Source organism: Arachis hypogaea, chromosome 17 (assembly GCF_003086295.3).
Source record: "Arachis hypogaea cultivar Tifrunner chromosome 17, arahy.Tifrunner.gnm2.J5K5, whole genome shotgun sequence".
NCBI classification, from domain to species: Eukaryota; Viridiplantae; Streptophyta; class Magnoliopsida; order Fabales; family Fabaceae; genus Arachis; species Arachis hypogaea.
This window is the reverse complement of record NC_092052.1, coordinates 86175110-86191956: the sequence shown is the minus strand read 5'-3', so window position 1 is coordinate 86191956 and position 16847 is coordinate 86175110.

The following is a 16847-nucleotide window of genomic DNA, read 5'->3' as shown; positions in this document are numbered from 1 at the left end:
ATAATGCACTTCCACCACAATGTTGTTAATTAGATCACACCGGAATATGGAATGGTTCTCCGGTGGGTGCCTCATTGCCTCTTCTAGCCTAAAACTTACAAGTCTCCCATCTATCTCGAATGAGTAGGTTCTCGAATGGGCATCCAACTTGGACCTAGAGGTCCTCAAAAATGGCCTCCCAAGTAGGATAGATGATGCCCTCTTGGATTCGCTTGGTGGGATCTCAATGATATGAAAATCAATTAGAAATATCAAACCCTTTATGTCGACTAACATATCTTCCGCAATACCCGACACGGTTATTATGCTCTTGTCCGCCAAGACAAACCTAGCCGCCGACCGCTTCAACGGTGGGAGCTTCAATAGAGGATAAACAGAAAGAGGCATAATGCTAACACATGCACCAAGGTCGCACATACAATTAATGAATTGGACTCTATCAATGATACAAGAAACTAAGCAAGGACCCGGATCAACACACTTTTCCGGAATGGATCCCATCAAAGCCGAAATGGAACTAGCCAATGGAATGGTTTCCAACTCATGAATTCTATCTTTATTCATACACAAGTCTTTAAGAAATTTTGCATATTTAGGCACTTGATGTATGGCATCAAAGAGGGGGATAGTTACCTCCAATTTCTTGAACATCTTCACCATCGTTGGGTCAAGTTCCACACGCTTTTTAGCCTTTCTTGCCAATGTAGGGAATGGAATTGGTTGAGCCACTTCCTCTAAGATTTGCTCCTTTCTAGGGACTTCACTCTTTGGTAGAGGGTCTTCATCTTCAACTATTATATGTGACTTCTCCTCTTCTTCAATTTCTTCTATCTCAACTCCATCTTCCTCTTGAGCAACATTCATTTGACTAGGTGCCTTTGAATCTCTTTCCTTCAATTGCATTCCGGACCTCAAGGTTACGGCGTTGATGCCACCTTTGGGGTTCGGTAAAGGTTGAGAGGGTATGGCACTAGAGGTTGAGGCTTGAGGAGTGGGAATAGAAGGTGGCTCCATGCGAGCAATGAGAGCTTGGAGAGTGGAAGTGAGACCATTGAGACTTGAGTTGAGTGTGTTTTGGAGTTCTTTTTGTCCTTGAAGTATGGACCGGAGTGTGTCATCTTGATTTGGAGATGTGGAAGGGTAGGTAATTTGTGGTGCATGGGGTTAGTTGGGTGGTAGTGGTTGTCTATGAGGTGGTATATAGGTTTGATAGTTCCTTCCTTGATTTGGTTGTTGGTTTTGAGGGTTTTGTGAATAGCGGTTTTGTGAAGTGTTGTTGTTCCATCTTTGGTTGCCTCCATTGTCCCTTCCTCCTTGTTGATAATTGTCCCGCCAACTTTGGTTGGAGCTATCCCTCTATCCTTGATTGGAGTTGTTACTCCCTTGGCTATAGTTGCCTCCTTGTTGGGGGTACCCTTGGTTATAATTGCTCCCTTGGTTATGGTATCCTTGATTAGAACGTTCATAGTAGGGGCGATCATAAAAGTTGTGGGTAGCTGCTAGAGTGTTATCTTTTTGGAGACTTGGACATTTGTCCATGTAGTGGGAGTAGCATGAGCAAATGTCATACACTCTTTGGGGGACCAATTGTTGACATTGTTGGTTTTGAGGAGAAGGTTGTTGTTGAGATGGAGGTTGTTGTTGATTCACTTGGAGTTGCTTTAGAAGGCTTGTCATTTCACACAAGGTCTTAGTAAGGGTAGCGGTCTCACCACTAGAAGAAACTTCATTCACGGCCTTTGGACGGTTGACTCTCCGTCTAGAATGTTGAGTGGACTCTGCCAAGTCGGTAATGAGTTGCCATGCTTCCTCCGCCGTCCTATACTTTGACAAAGAACCATTGCTCGAAGCATCTAACAAATTTTTATCTTGCTCCCTCATGCCTTGGCACACATAGCTAAGCAAGACTTGAGTGTCAATCATATGGTTGGGACATGAATCAAGAAGTTTGCAAAACCGTTCCCAATATTCATACAAAGTTTCCATCTCGCCTTGTACGATACATGAAATCTCCTTCCTTAGCTTGTCCGTCATTTCCACGGGTATGAACTTATCAAGGAATTCTCTCCTAAGCAAATCCCAATCGGACACAACATCACTAGGTAAGGTATAGAACCACTCCTTGGCTCTTCCCTCAAGAGAGAAGGGAAAGGCAAACAACCATATAGCCACTTCATCGGATCCTTCCCACCTAGTAGTCGAGCATACACCATGAAAGTCCTTGAGGTGTCTAATTGGATCTTGTGCGGGAAGTCCATGGAACTTTGGTAAGAGATTGATGAGAGCGGTCTTGAGTTCAAAGTTTGCATTCAAGTTGGGATGAAGCACATGTAGAGGTTGGAGAACAAAATCCAGTGCACCCGCTTCCTTAAGAGTAACTCTCCTTGGAGCGGCCATGTTGTCAAAACCTAGATCGAAATAAAAACTATTAGTAGTATCAACGAAAGAGTAATCGGTGTCTTTGTTGGATGACGATGATATGGTTGGTGAATTGGTAAAAACCTTTTCACCTTCCTCAAAGACTAACCACCTCCGATCTTGCCTAATATGAAGAAAAGTTCTTTCAATTTCCGAATGAAAGGGTGCTAAGCTCGGATTTGGTAGTGAACGCATCATACAATGAAGGAGATAAGAGACTCATGACATCAATTGGTATCTAAGCAAAGACTAATCCTAACTAACAATCGAACAAGCAAACAATCAATTAAGAGAGAAATGCAAGTATTCACATATCAACATATTCACACTAGCCAATAGAATGGCACACATAAGCAATTCCCCGGCAACAGTGCCATTTTGATGAACGATAATATTCTTATGCCGGTTAGAAACTAGTGATGAATCTGATCGTGAGTATAGTCTAACCAACACGCGAATACCGCATCAAATAATTCTAAAATCTATGACCGAGAGTATTGATCCCGGGTCGTTCTCCTTAGGAATTGCTTTAGAATGTGCATCATTGATTAGGAAAGCTTTTATGGTTTTGAGAATTGGTGCAAGAATTCAAACTAGTAAGGCAATCAACAATTAATTGAAATAAAAGCCTTGGCCAAGGGTAAGCATTGGAAGTTCCATCATTATAGTTTCCTTCAATTATGATAAGGATTGGTTGTTGTTTTACTTAGTTAACCCCCTAACAATGGAGGAAAGTCAAGTGAGAGTAACCAACTTGAGTCACAAGTCCTAGTCTCACCCTAGGGAAGTCTAGCTTTAGTGCACTCCAAGTCAATTAGCAATTCTCAATTCATAATCTACAATTGATATCTACTATTCAAGTGTCTCCAATAACTCAACCCCTAGGCCAAGCAAGAGAAATCTACTCCATAGCTAAGGTTGTCATTATCACAAACAATTGGTAGGCAATTATAGAAACATGATGCAATTGAGAGAAGAGAATTGAATTAAAGCTATCTAATCCAAACAATCATCAACAATTAAACAATTGAATGAAACCTCAATTCATTAATCCACATTAAAAGTAACAAAATGAACCTAATCTAGATCTAAGAAATTGAACCAAAAGAACATCAATTAATAGTAGAAGAAGAGTAGATCTACACTTGTAGCAAAACAAAAAGTCAATTAGCAATAGATCTCACCAAGAATTCCAAGGAAACTTGCAATGGAGGATAAAAACCTAGAGAGAAGTTGGAGTTTCTCTCTTTAAAAACAAAATGTATCTAACTTCCTAAAAATCTCTAGAATTATGACTAATTGTCCTAACACTCTTAATCCTTGGTCTTCTTAAGCTTTTCCCTCTAAAATCTGCTCCAAAATAGGGCCTGGGAACCCCTTGAAATCACTGGGCACGTGTTTCATTTAAAAAAATCATGTGCGCACATCGACGCGTACGCGTATGCGTCCTTGAGCTCTTTTGCGATCTGCGCGCAGGCGTACGGTGCGCACGAGCGTCATAAGGGATATGACCCAGCCATATAGGCGCGCCGGCTCCTCGCTTGACTCCACTGCGCTGGCTCTGGGTGAGTGTATCCACGCATACGCGCACGGTGTGTGTGCGCGTGCATGTCAAACTTTCAATTTTTTGATTTGTTTCATGCTCCTTCCATTCATGCATGCTTCCTTCATTCCTCTTGGCCTTTTTTGCCCTATAACTTCTGAAATCACTTAACAAACGGATCAAGGCATCTAATGGTAATAGAGGAGGATTACAATATCTCAACTTTTGATGCAAAAGAAGTATATTTTCATCTATGAGGTGAAATGGGAAGGAAATACAAAATCATGCAGTTTTATATGAATAAGTGTTGAAGATTATTGATAAAACCCTTATATTCCATGCATGATAAACGCTAAAAATGGGGTTTATCACTCCTTTCAAGGTCGCCCCAATACTTGTTGTCTTATCTGGGACATCCCCGATCTGGAATTCCTCGATCTTACCCTCCGGTTGTGGACAAAGTTCCTCCCGACCTCGAACTCCCCCGAGCTCGATAGTGTTGATTTCTTCTCCTTTGCCTCTAAGGTTCAGACTTTCATTGTAACATCGTCGCGCGGTTTTCTGGTCTTCTTTTATCGTGGCAATCCCTTCTGAAGTTGGGAATTTCATGCATAAATGCGGAGTTGAAACTACTGCGGCGAGCTGATTCAGTGTTGTCCGACCTATCAAGGCGTTGTAGGCTGAGCCCACATCGACTACGATGTAGTCTATGTTGAGTGTTCTTGATCGAGTTCCCTTGCCAAAGGTTGTGTGCAGTGAGATGTATCCAAGTGGTTGGATTGGAGTATCTCCTAGTCCAAACAAGCTGTTCGGATATGCTCTGACCTCTTTTTCCTGTAGGCCGAGTTTGTCGAAGGCGGATTTAAACAAAATATCCGCTGAGCTTCCTTGGTCCACCAATGTACGGTGGAGATTAGCATTGGCCAATATGGTAGTAATGTCCATGGGATCATCATGTCCCGGGATAATGCCTGCCGCGTCTTCTTGGGTAAAAATAATGGTAGGGAGGTCGGGTGATCCTTCCTCTCCTCCAACATGATATATTTCTTTAAGGTGCCTTTTGTGAGATGATTTGGAGATCCCTCCTCCTGTGAATCCTCCATTTATCATGTGGACGTGCCTCTCCGGGGTGCGAGGTGGTCTTTCAGTTTGTCCAACCTCTTCATCCCTTCTTCTTTTTCTGGGTTCATCTGCTTTGTTGGCTAAGTACCGATCTAGTCGTCCCTCTCTTACCAATTTTTCTATGACATTTTTCAAATCGAACCACTCGTTTGTATGATGTCCATAGATTCGGTGGTACTCACAGTATTTTGTCTGATTTCCCCCTCCTTTTTTTGCTTTTGATTGGTCGAGGTGGTGGAATCTTCTCAGTGTGGCATACTTTTCGGAAAACATCCACAAGAGACACCCGAAGAGAGGTGTAATTGTGGTATTTTTTAGGCTTCTCTCCGTGTTGATCTTCCTTTTTCTTGGAGTCTTTATCCTTATCCCGAGATGAGTAGGGGAATCTGGATTTTAAGGTCTCTCCTAATCGAGAATTTTCTTCCATGTTGATATATTTCTCTGCCCGTTCTTGCACTTCATTTAAAGATGTTGGGTGTTTCTTTTATATAGAGTGACTAAAGGGTCCTTCTCGCAGGCCATTGATGACACCCATGATGGCTGCTTCTGTTGGTAGGCTTTGTATGTCTAGGCACGCTTTGTTGAATCTTTCCATGTAAGATCGAAGACTCTCCCGATCTCCTTGTCTGTTTCCTAATAGGCTTGGGGCATGTTTGGCTTTGTCCTTCTGAATGGAAAATCTAGCAAGAAACTTCATGGCTAAGTCATCAAAACTTGTGATGGATCTAGGAGGCAAGCTGTCGAACCATTTAATTGCCATCTTTGTTAGAGTAGTCGGGAAGGCTTTGCATCGAATAGCGTCCGAAGCATCGGTGAGATACATTTTGCTTCTGAAATTGCTGAGATGATGGCTTGGATCAGAGGTACCGTCGTATGGGGTCATGTCGGGAGCTTTAAAATCCTTTGGAACCTTAGCTTTCATGATTTCTTTGGTGAAGGGATCTTGATCTTGTTGGGGCTGTCGCCGTGACTGGGCTGAACTACTTTAGCATTGAGATCAGTGATGTTGGGATTTGCTCGATGGTCTAGAATTTCTCTTGTAGAAATAAGAACTTCGTTGTAAGCATAGCTCCAAACCAAAAAACAATTCTCACATAAAAAAATTTGGTTTTGTCACAAGTACAAATCCCAATAAGAATTAACCGAAGTATTTAAACTCCGGGTCGTCTCACAAAGAATAGTAATGAAGTGGTCAATTATTGGCTATGAAGAAGCAATGGGTTTGATTGATAAAAGGACAAGAAAATCAATGACAAGAAAGTAAATGACAAGAACTAATAAAATAAAGGAAAAGAACTCTTGGCTAGACATAGGTAATTGAGATCTCCATCCTTGTCTACAAACCATACATTGATAATTATGAGAGGCCAATCTACTAAGTCTACCTCCAAAAGCTTTAAGTACGTAATATCTACTCTTATGCTTGAAGTACGTCAAATAGGTTTGATCGTATCAACCCATAAGTCCAAACCTATCTACTAATTAGATTAGTAGTGGGTTAGTGTCATATTGATCACATAGGGTTCTCAAATCACGAATTCATTGAGACCAAATGACTCAAGCTCACTCAATTCCCTTAGCCTAGGCCAAGAATCAAGAAAAATACTCAAAAACTAGAGAAAATATTTCATCAAACATCTAGAGTGCAATAAAAATAAACATCATAAGTTACAAGAATCAATAAAATCTACCAACTACCAATTGCAAGGAGAGTAAGATTAACAACTCAAATCATCAATAAAAAGAACATCAACATCAAATTTCATTAAAAGAGATCAAACTCCAACATGAGCATTCATGAACATAAAAGAGACATAAAATTAAAATTAAGATCATAAACTAAGAGAATGAAAGTGTAGAAGCAAGAATTCATAAATGAAATAAGATGAAAACAAGAATTAAACCCTAAATCTATGAGAAATTAACCTAATCCTAACCTAATTCTAGAGAGAAGAGGGAGCTTCTCCCTCTAGAAACTAAACTACATGATGCTATTCTACAACTAAGCGCTCCCCCTTTGCTCAAGCTTGAATTCTACATGAAATACCCTCAGAAACGAGTTGAATTTGGGCCTGGTCAGCTTAGAAATCACCCACAGTGATTTCACTTTAAGTGGGTCACGTGCCGAGCGTCACGCGTACGCGTGGGTGACGCGTGCGTGTCGATGACAAAAACCTTTATTCATGCGTACCCATGAGTGACGCGTGCGCGTGGCTTGAAAATCTCCAACGGACGCGTACGCGTGCCTGACGCGTGTGCGTGGCCCTCAATTCTCTAAAAGCTCATTTCTTCATGATTTCTCCTCTTTTGCATGCTTTTCTGTTCAATTCTTCCATCCAATACATACCTTATGAACCTGAAATTACTCAACAAACACATCAAGGCATCGAATGGAATTAAAGTGAATTAAAATCACCAATTTAGGGCCTAAAAAGTATGTTTTTACACTTAAGTACAACTTAAGAGAGAATTACAAAACCATGATATTTTCTTGAATAAATGTGGGAAAAGGTGATAAAATCTCCCAAAATAAGCACAAGATAAACTACAAAATTGGGATTTATCAAACCTCCCCACACTTAAACTAAGCATGTCCTCATGCTAAAATCAGGAAAGTGGCAAAGGGTATCAACATTTATTCAATGTAAACTAACTACATGCAACCTATCTATATCCAACTATCTATATGAATGCAATTACTTGGTCAAAATAAATCAATTCCCAAGAATACATATACAAGTACAAGGGCTAAGGCATTAACAATCGAATCAAACACACAATTGAATTGAATTATTGAAAGATTTTACAAACTTACACAAAAAGATGATCAAGGGTGGAAACACGTAATTGAGCGATCGAACCCTCACCGGATGTGTATCCGCTCTAGTCACTCAAGTGTATGGGGTTGATTCACTCAATTCTTCCCTAATCATGCTCTCCAAAATTTGTTTTTTATCTAACAATCAACAATTATTTCATGCATGCATACAAATATCATGAGGACTTTCCCATAGGTTGTAATGGGGCTAGGGTCATGGTAGGATGCATATGGTCAAGTGAGCTTGAAATTTGAATCTTTGATTAACTTAAACTTCCCACCTAACCTATGACAACCTATACAATTCTAAACAAACCTAACTATCTATTTTTCACTTTTTCACATACTCATGCATTCTATTTTAATCACCACACATATGCATTGATTTTTATTGAAATTTAAACTTTGGGACATTTTGTCCCCTTTTTGTTGCTTTTCTTTTTCTTTCTTTTCTATTTTTTTCTTTTTATATATATATTTTTCTTTTTGTTTTGCTTATATTTTTTTTCTTTTCAAGATAACATATACTAGTGTTAAACCCGTGCGATGCACGGACTTATATTTTAATTTAACATGATAAATTAAAAATAGTGTTTTATAATCATAAATTTTTTAACTTTAGTATAATACTATCATCGTTATTATATAATAAGTGTATTGAATATGTTATTTTATATTTATTTAAAATAAAATACAAATAAAATAGTTCAAAATTTATAATATTCTTGAACAACAAAAAAAGAGACCTAAAAAGATAAGAATATATATAACTGTATTGTTAGCATATCAATTTTGCACTAAACTTTATACCAAAAAACCAACAAAAGTTTATCAACAATAGAATATTTTACTAACATCATTAGATAAACAATTGCCATATGATGTTGTGCTCTATGTTACACATTTTATTTTAAGTCTAAAAATATAGTTATAGATAAATTAGTTAAATTTACGACAAATATTCTTACAAAAGTGTAAATCATAACATGTTACTAAAACGAAAATACTATTTTTCTTAGCTAAATATTATTAAAAACTTCTTTGAATATGACATTTGTTGTTGATGACTTTGGATTGCTATTTTAACCTAGAATCAGAATGTTCAAGTCATTGCGACTCTTAACTCTTGACAAAGCAACGTAAAGCTGTCCATAGGTGAATACTGATTTTGGCAAGTAAAGTCTTACATGTGATAATGATTTAATTACCACAATGAAATACCTTAGTTTTTTAATATTTTTCTCCTCTTATATAGTATCCCGTCAGTTAATAATGTCCAAGTTGCATTCTAATTACAATTTAGTTTGCTAACACTATTAGATATCAATAATATCACAAATAGTTTTCTCAATTGATGACCAAACCTCATTAATAGCTGTAATGAATTTTCTATCATCATACAGTAGTCCCAATGAATAAAAAGCATATTGAAAGCTAGGATATATAGGCCCAGTTAGGATAAACAACTTAATTAAACTCCTTTTGAAAAAATAACTTAAACAATAAATAACTATATTAAAAGTAGCTTATAAATAAGTTATTTTATGTTTGAATTTTTTGTTCTAAAAGTGCTTATTTTATAGAAATGTGGTAAAAAATAATAGTATTATGAGAGAATTCATTTTCTTTAACTTCTCTATAAGCTCCTAAATAGCTTCTTAAAAAGTCGCAATTTGGTTAAAAATTGCACTAGACATTAATACTACTACTTTTCATAAGTTAAAAGCTCAAAAAAGTTACTTCTGAAGCTTCCTAAACGGACCCATAATCCTATTAACTGTCATAATAGACTCATATATTGTGCAACCTTTTTGAACAGTTAACAAAATTCTCATATAATAGATACCATCTATACCCGGTAAAACATAGTTTAACCTCACAATAGAATACCCTCTCTTGCGTGAATGTCATTCCCTTTTTTTTTCTAACATAGTTATGAGTCAACTAATGAATTGTGGTGTTATATATGTCTCATAACTTATATTTTTATAGTTGACTCATGACTAAAATTTTTTAAATTTAATTGACTTTAATTTAAATTTGAATTAAATTTGCAGATAAAGTAAAATAATTTAAAATTTAAAAAATAACAACCTCAGTAAAATAATTTAAAATTTAAAAAATAACAACCTAAGTGAAACAACCCAAACAAATAATTTTGAATTTGAAAATAACAACCTAAGTAAATAATCATTTATAATTTATAAATATAATTCTAAAAATTTCTAGTGACGACACCTAAGCAAATAAACTCTCAGACTCAACGTATGAGTGCCACGTCAGGATATGAGCTTCCCATTTGTATACTATAAAGATACAAGAACATCAATGCATATGGTTTACACATGATTAATACACGAGTATGTACCCAATTCCCAAGATTTTCAACAAAAACACAAAAACACCCTTTTATCTCTAACCAATGCTCCCAACTCTCCCAAAATCAAATGATAAATACTCTCACTAGCCTAAGCTAATCAAAGATCCAAACAAGGGACATTTATTATTTTTTGCTTTAGGCTTGTAATGTGCTAAAATTAAGAACAAATGGGTTAAGCATAGGCTCAAAATTGGCTAACAATGGAAGATAAAAGGTAGGCTATTTGGGTAAGTGAGCTATTTGAAACAATGGCCTCAATCATATAAGTGCATGTATATGCAAAATAATGGATATAAAGAATCAAACAAATCAAGGATTACAATCATAGGAAGAGAATAATGCACACAAGAAGGAAAATAAGTGGTTATATGATGTAACCATACCATTAAGCTCAAATCTCACTTACTTGTGTTCTTAGCTCAAAACATGTTCCACAATGTATATAATCCAAGCAATTTCTAAAAAACAATTTTTTTTCTCATTCAATTGGGGTGCCCTATAGATAAAATTCTTGGAAATTTTCATTATTTGACTAAGTGTATTATATACATATGCAAAATAAGAAAATGCAATTAAAAATCCTACAAGACCTAAAAATGAAATGCAAAAGTGTTGGGATTAGAAACTTGTCACCCAAAAACGCTGATTGGTCGGACGACCTTCCCACACTTAAAAGTTTGCACTGTCCTCGGTGCTTTCAAAGATGAGCAAGGGGGTACGACAACTCTCCGAATTGCTACCTTCAGCTGGTAGGTCAACCGGTGCTGTGTGTTCTTCCTTCCATTTCCGTTTGTACTTATAATCACTCCTCCATGAAAAATAGAAAGGAGAATAGTGAGAGGAATAAATGCAAAAGCAAGGAAGCATAAATTGTTGGAATGAGGTAAATCACTAGAACGAAGTGAGTGACCCAATGTGTGACATTAATGAACCGGGTGTGTGGGTTCTAAGATGCATGCAGTCTAGAGCACACACTAGCATAAAGAACTATGTCACAATTACACCAAAAAGAAACATGCACTTCACTCATTCTAGTGTGCTTGAGATGCTCTAAACTTGCAGTTAAGACAACCAAACAAGCAATAAAGAAGCATAAAAGCATTCAAGCCAAAGACATAAGGATGCATATGATCAAGAAGTACAATGTATTAAGATAAATACACATACTCATCCATCAAGATATTTCCTAATCAAAGGAAATGATGCAAATCACATGGCGGCCAAGTCATGCAATTCAAGAAGACTTAAAGTGCTTTGAAGGCAATGTCACCCGTGCTTGGCATTCGCAAAGTTAAGCATGAAGAGCTCAAAACCAAGTAATTATTATAACCTCAACAATAGAGTCCAACAATGAAGATTAACAACAATGATGTTAAACTAACATCGCATCAATAATTAGTAGTGAAAGATGGTAAACAAGATGAACAACCCAACACTAACTATGAAAAATAGAAAATTAAACAAAAATTAAAGTAACCAAACAACTAACCAACTAACTGACTAATGGTTGAGGGTGTTTGGAAGCGTTGGATGAGGAGTAGAAGAAGGGAAGAAGAAAGAAGAAGGAAAGAAATGAGAAGAAGATGAGAAAAAAAGTGTATGATGCAGGGTAGTCCACGCGTGCGCGTGGAGTGGTGAAATGGAAGCGACGCGTACACATAAGGCACGCATCCGCATCGATGAGTTATTTTGAGAGCAACGCGTACGCGTGACTTGGCCTGTGCAAAAGGCACAGTACGCGTGTGCTGTCCGCGCAACTCTCGGAAAAATGGCTTCGAGGCAAAAATATGCAATCCACCCGTACGCGTGGGTGACGCGCGCGTGGATGTCCGAAAATACTTGAGTCACGCGTACGCATGAAGCACGCGTACGTGTGGATTGGTACCCTATTTTTCAAAATTTTTCTATGTTTTTGCACTAAACCAAGCATTTCAAACCTCCAAACAGCTACCAAAACACCATAAAACCTTATTCAACCTACTAGACTCCCAACAAAATGCAACAAACTAATCAAAACATGAAACTAAACTAACTTAACCAATATTTACAAAAGAGAAAAAGGAAAGATTTTTCCATGGTGGGGTGTCTCCCACCTAGCACATTTAATTTAAGTCCTTAAGTTGGATATTTGGTGGGGGTCCTTGCTATGGTGGTTTATGCTTGAATTCATCCTTGAATCCCCACCATTGTTTGCATATCCAATGTCCACCGGGATCCCAAATTAGGCACACAAGGCCTTCAAGTAAGCTTAGGTAGATGACAAGGCCCCAAGAGTTTTGATTGTTGAAATGTATTCCGGGGTCCCAAACCTTGTTCTTGCACCCATCTTCTCGTTGACTACCATAGTTAAATTTGGGTGACAAGACTTGTGAATTCTCAATTAAGCATCCAAACATTCTCCTAGACCCATGCAATTTGGTTCTACACCAACCTTTGCTATTCAACTTCGAGCATGCAACCATCATGACTTTAGAAGGATGTCTCCAACCACTACACAACTCTCTCCTACTCTTAACTCCACAAAGGCTCTAAGTTGACCATCATTTTCAAGCAAACCATATTCAAATGAGAAAGTAAAGCCTATGGATAAGAATTTTACCCACTTGAATGTTGTGCTGGATGATGGTGACTTAGGGAGGACGACCTCCCCACACTTAGCCAATGCGAGATCCATTCCCTTGTGGTCTTCCTTTGCAACTTCCACCTCTTTGTAAGCTTCTTTAATTTCAATTCCTTTCTCACCAACTTCTTCTATACACCTGATGAGTCCATATTTTATGATATCTTTTGGTTTGATTTGAGTGGATTTCATCACATAAACCCACATTTATTCATCTAAATAAAATGCTTTTGAGATTTCTTCCTAAATTGTGCTTGAGAGTGAAAACATGCTCTTTTGTGCTTAATTTAGTCAATATTAATTCACTTTAATCCCATGTGGTGCCTTGATGTATTTATTAAGTGATTTTAGGTTTCCTAGGCAAGTATGGGTTGAAGAAGTAAAGAAAAAGCATCCAAAAGGGGAGAAATCATGAAGAAAATGAGATTTGGAAAGCTGCCAGCCCTGACCTCTCTGTACTAAATTGGTCTTAACTTGAGCTACAGAGGTCCAAATGAAGCAGTTTCAGTGGCATTAAAAAGCTAACATCCGGGACTTCAAAATGATATGTAATTTTCTATAGTGGACATAAGTCTATGTGTGTGTACGCACAGGTACTTGTGCGTACGCAAAAGTCTGAATTCAGCATGTGTGCGGACGCACACATCTGTGCGTCCGCACAGTTCCCTGCACGTGAGCTCATTAATGCAAATCACTGGGGGCAAATTCTGGGCCTCCAAAACCCAATTCAACTCATTTTCTGAAGCTATTTAAGGATAAAGTGAAGAGGAATGAAGGGGGGCAATTAGGTTTAGTTTTTATGATGCTTTCTCTTAGTTTCTAGAGAGAGAAGCTCCCCCCTCTCTCTAGAATTAGGGTTCTTTAGTTCAAATTCTTGTAATTTCTACTCTTAAATCTTGTTTTCATTTACTTTTCCTTGTCAATTATTGTTATTGCATCTTTCTTCTTCTTTATTTCTCTTATATTTCCTTTACTTTGCCACTTTTATGTTATGAACACTCTTTTGTTATTTTAATTCCAATTAATGCATATTTATGTTTCCATGTCAATTATTGCTTTCGTGAGTTGTTATTGTCATTTTCTTGCTTTTCGTATTTTGGCATTTATTTTAATGCATTTAATATTATTTTATTCTCATGCACACCAAGTGTTTGATAAAATGCTTGGCTTAGTCTTTACTTAGTTTTTATTCACTCTTGGCTTGAAATTATTGACTTTGGTGATCCTTGAGTCATTGATGTCCATTCTTGTTTGATACATTAGAGTAGTTAGTTGATTTTGTTTTCCTTGACTCTATGTGACCCTTTAGTGTTGACATAGGACTTAGAGATTGAAATTAACTATGCCTATTTGACTTATATATCTTCGATGTAAGGTTGACTAAGTAGGATTAACTCTTAATAATCATCATATGTTTGTGGTCAATGGCTAGGATAGGTAGCCTTAGTCCTCAATTACTTGCCAAGAGGTTTCTTGCATTTGAAGTTTTATTGCTTTGACTTTTACTTGCTTTCATTTACTTTCTTACATGTTAAGTTACTTTCTTGCCATTTCTTTTCCTTGCATTTAATTGCTTTAACTTTTATTGCTTTGATGTTTAAATTCTTGCATGATTAATTTTCACATTCTTGGTTGAGAAATTGGATGTTTGGGTGGAATTGAGTTGTAGATGTCCATTCCGCATTGTGTGAGAATGGTTAATTGATTTGGTTTCCATTGACGCTAGTCTTTCACTAAGTACTTAGTGAGTTGACTAGGACTTATGGATTGAGATCAATTACACCCTTTGACTAATTCTCAAGGAGGATTGACTAGTTTGGATTGCTTCCACACAATTGCCATGTTTGTGGTCCACAACTAGGACAGGAAACCTAGATTACCCACTTCTTGCCAAGAGTCCTTTAATTGCTTTCTTTTCAATTCCTTACATGCTTGTTTCAATTCCTTGCTATTTACATTGCTTGCTCTCTTACCTTCATTCCCAATTCTCCATGCTCTCTCTCATAGCCAATAATTGTACACTTCATTGTAACTCCTAGGGAAGACGACCCGAGGTTTTATTACTCTCGATTTATATTTGATTTGAATTTATTATTTGATCTTGAGAATTCATTGTTGGTCTAGACTATACTTTCAACGATGGAATTCTATTTTGTGAAAATCTAGACTAATAATTGTTCTCATATCAACACCCCTCATTGCTCAAATCATGTGTCGAAGGTTGTGCACGGTCCTCCTTGTCATCAATTTCACAACACAATGAGGTAGGGTCACCAATTTCAAAAGACACATTGGTTGGTGTGGAATCATCTTCAATGATAGAGCTTGCTTCTTGCTCAACCTCTTCCTCTTGGTAGCTTCCCTCCAATACAATCTCTTCTTCATTGCTCACCAAGGGCATGAGAGGTTGTGCATCTTTTTCTTTAATTACCATGTCAAGCCCAATGGGGAAGGATTCAATTGTACATAAAAATTCATCAATGATTGAATCCATCTCTTGATCAACCTCTTCAACGTTTCCCACCATAATATGCCTTGGAGGTTGTACACCCTCCTCAACATCAATATTAAGCTACTTAAAAGAGGGCTCCATAATTCTACACTCCTATGGACTTCCATCATCTCCTAGATCTTCAACCACTCCTTCCTTTTCAATTGTCTTAACTTCCTCCCCTTGTGACAATTCTTGCTTCAACCCCTCTTCTTCACCTTGAAGCTCCAAACTCACTCCCTCACTAAACTCCTTGATTTTTTCTCCACATTCAACAATGGGAGTGCCTTGATCACATAGACTTAGGCGGGATGAGACCATATTTCTAACGGCTTCCGCTATGATAGCCATCTTGGCTTCTAACTCCTTAAACTCATTTTCCGTCCCTTCTTGTTGCCTTTGGAGTTGAGAGTCAAGATCTCTTAATTCTAGCGTGAAGGTGTCATTGGGGGGGCGGTGGAAGAGAGGGTTCATTGTTTGAGGGAAAGGATTTATAATTGGAAGGTGGTTCATCTTGGGAAGGGTATGGAGATGGTGCATATTGAGGTGGTTTTTGAGAGTAATTGTGATGGAATGGTTGTGGTTCCATGTATGGTTCATATGGCTCAAAAGGTGGTTGGGGTGGTGGGTAAGGATTAGGGTCATATGGAGGTGTTTGGTGGTAAGGGGCTTGTGAGTAAGGTGTTTCAATATCACGTTGAAGGAAGGGATCATATGTATGTGGTGGTTGTGGTTGACAATCACAATAAGGATCATCATATACATTAGATTGGTATGCAATAGGATTAGGATTATACCCATAAGAATCCGGAGAGTAGTTACGTTGGGGTGACGCTTGAACGGCTTGGCGGGAATAAAACGCTTTTTGGTCCTTGCGCATCTCCATGAGGAGAGTAGTCATATCCCCAAGCACTTTTGTCAAACTTGATTCGGAAGGAGGTTGTTGCCAAGAAGGTTATTCATAAACTTGGGGCTCCTCCCACCTTTGGTCTCCAAATCCTTGATGCATGCTATCATTGTAAATTCCATCTCCTACAACATAGTTTGAACCAAATTCATAGCCAAAGGGGTGAGAATTCATAGTGAAAGAGAAAATAAAAATAAAAGCTAACAAGAAATAGAGAAGACAAAGTCCTACAACTAGTAAAAACCAAAAAACAAACCAAAAATCAAGCTATTCACAATATATACAATAGCCAATAACAAAGCACCATTGCAATTCTCCGGCAATGGCGCCATTTTGATGTTGGGATTTGCTCGATGGTCTAGAATTTCTCTTGTAGAAATAAGAACTTCGTTGTAAGCATAGCTCCAAACCAACGAACAATTCTCATATAAAAAAAATTTGGTTTTGTCACAAGTACAAACCGCAATAAGAATTAACTGAAGTATTTAAACTCTGGGTCGTCTCACAAGAAATTGCAATGAAGTGGTCAATTATTGGCTATGAAGAAC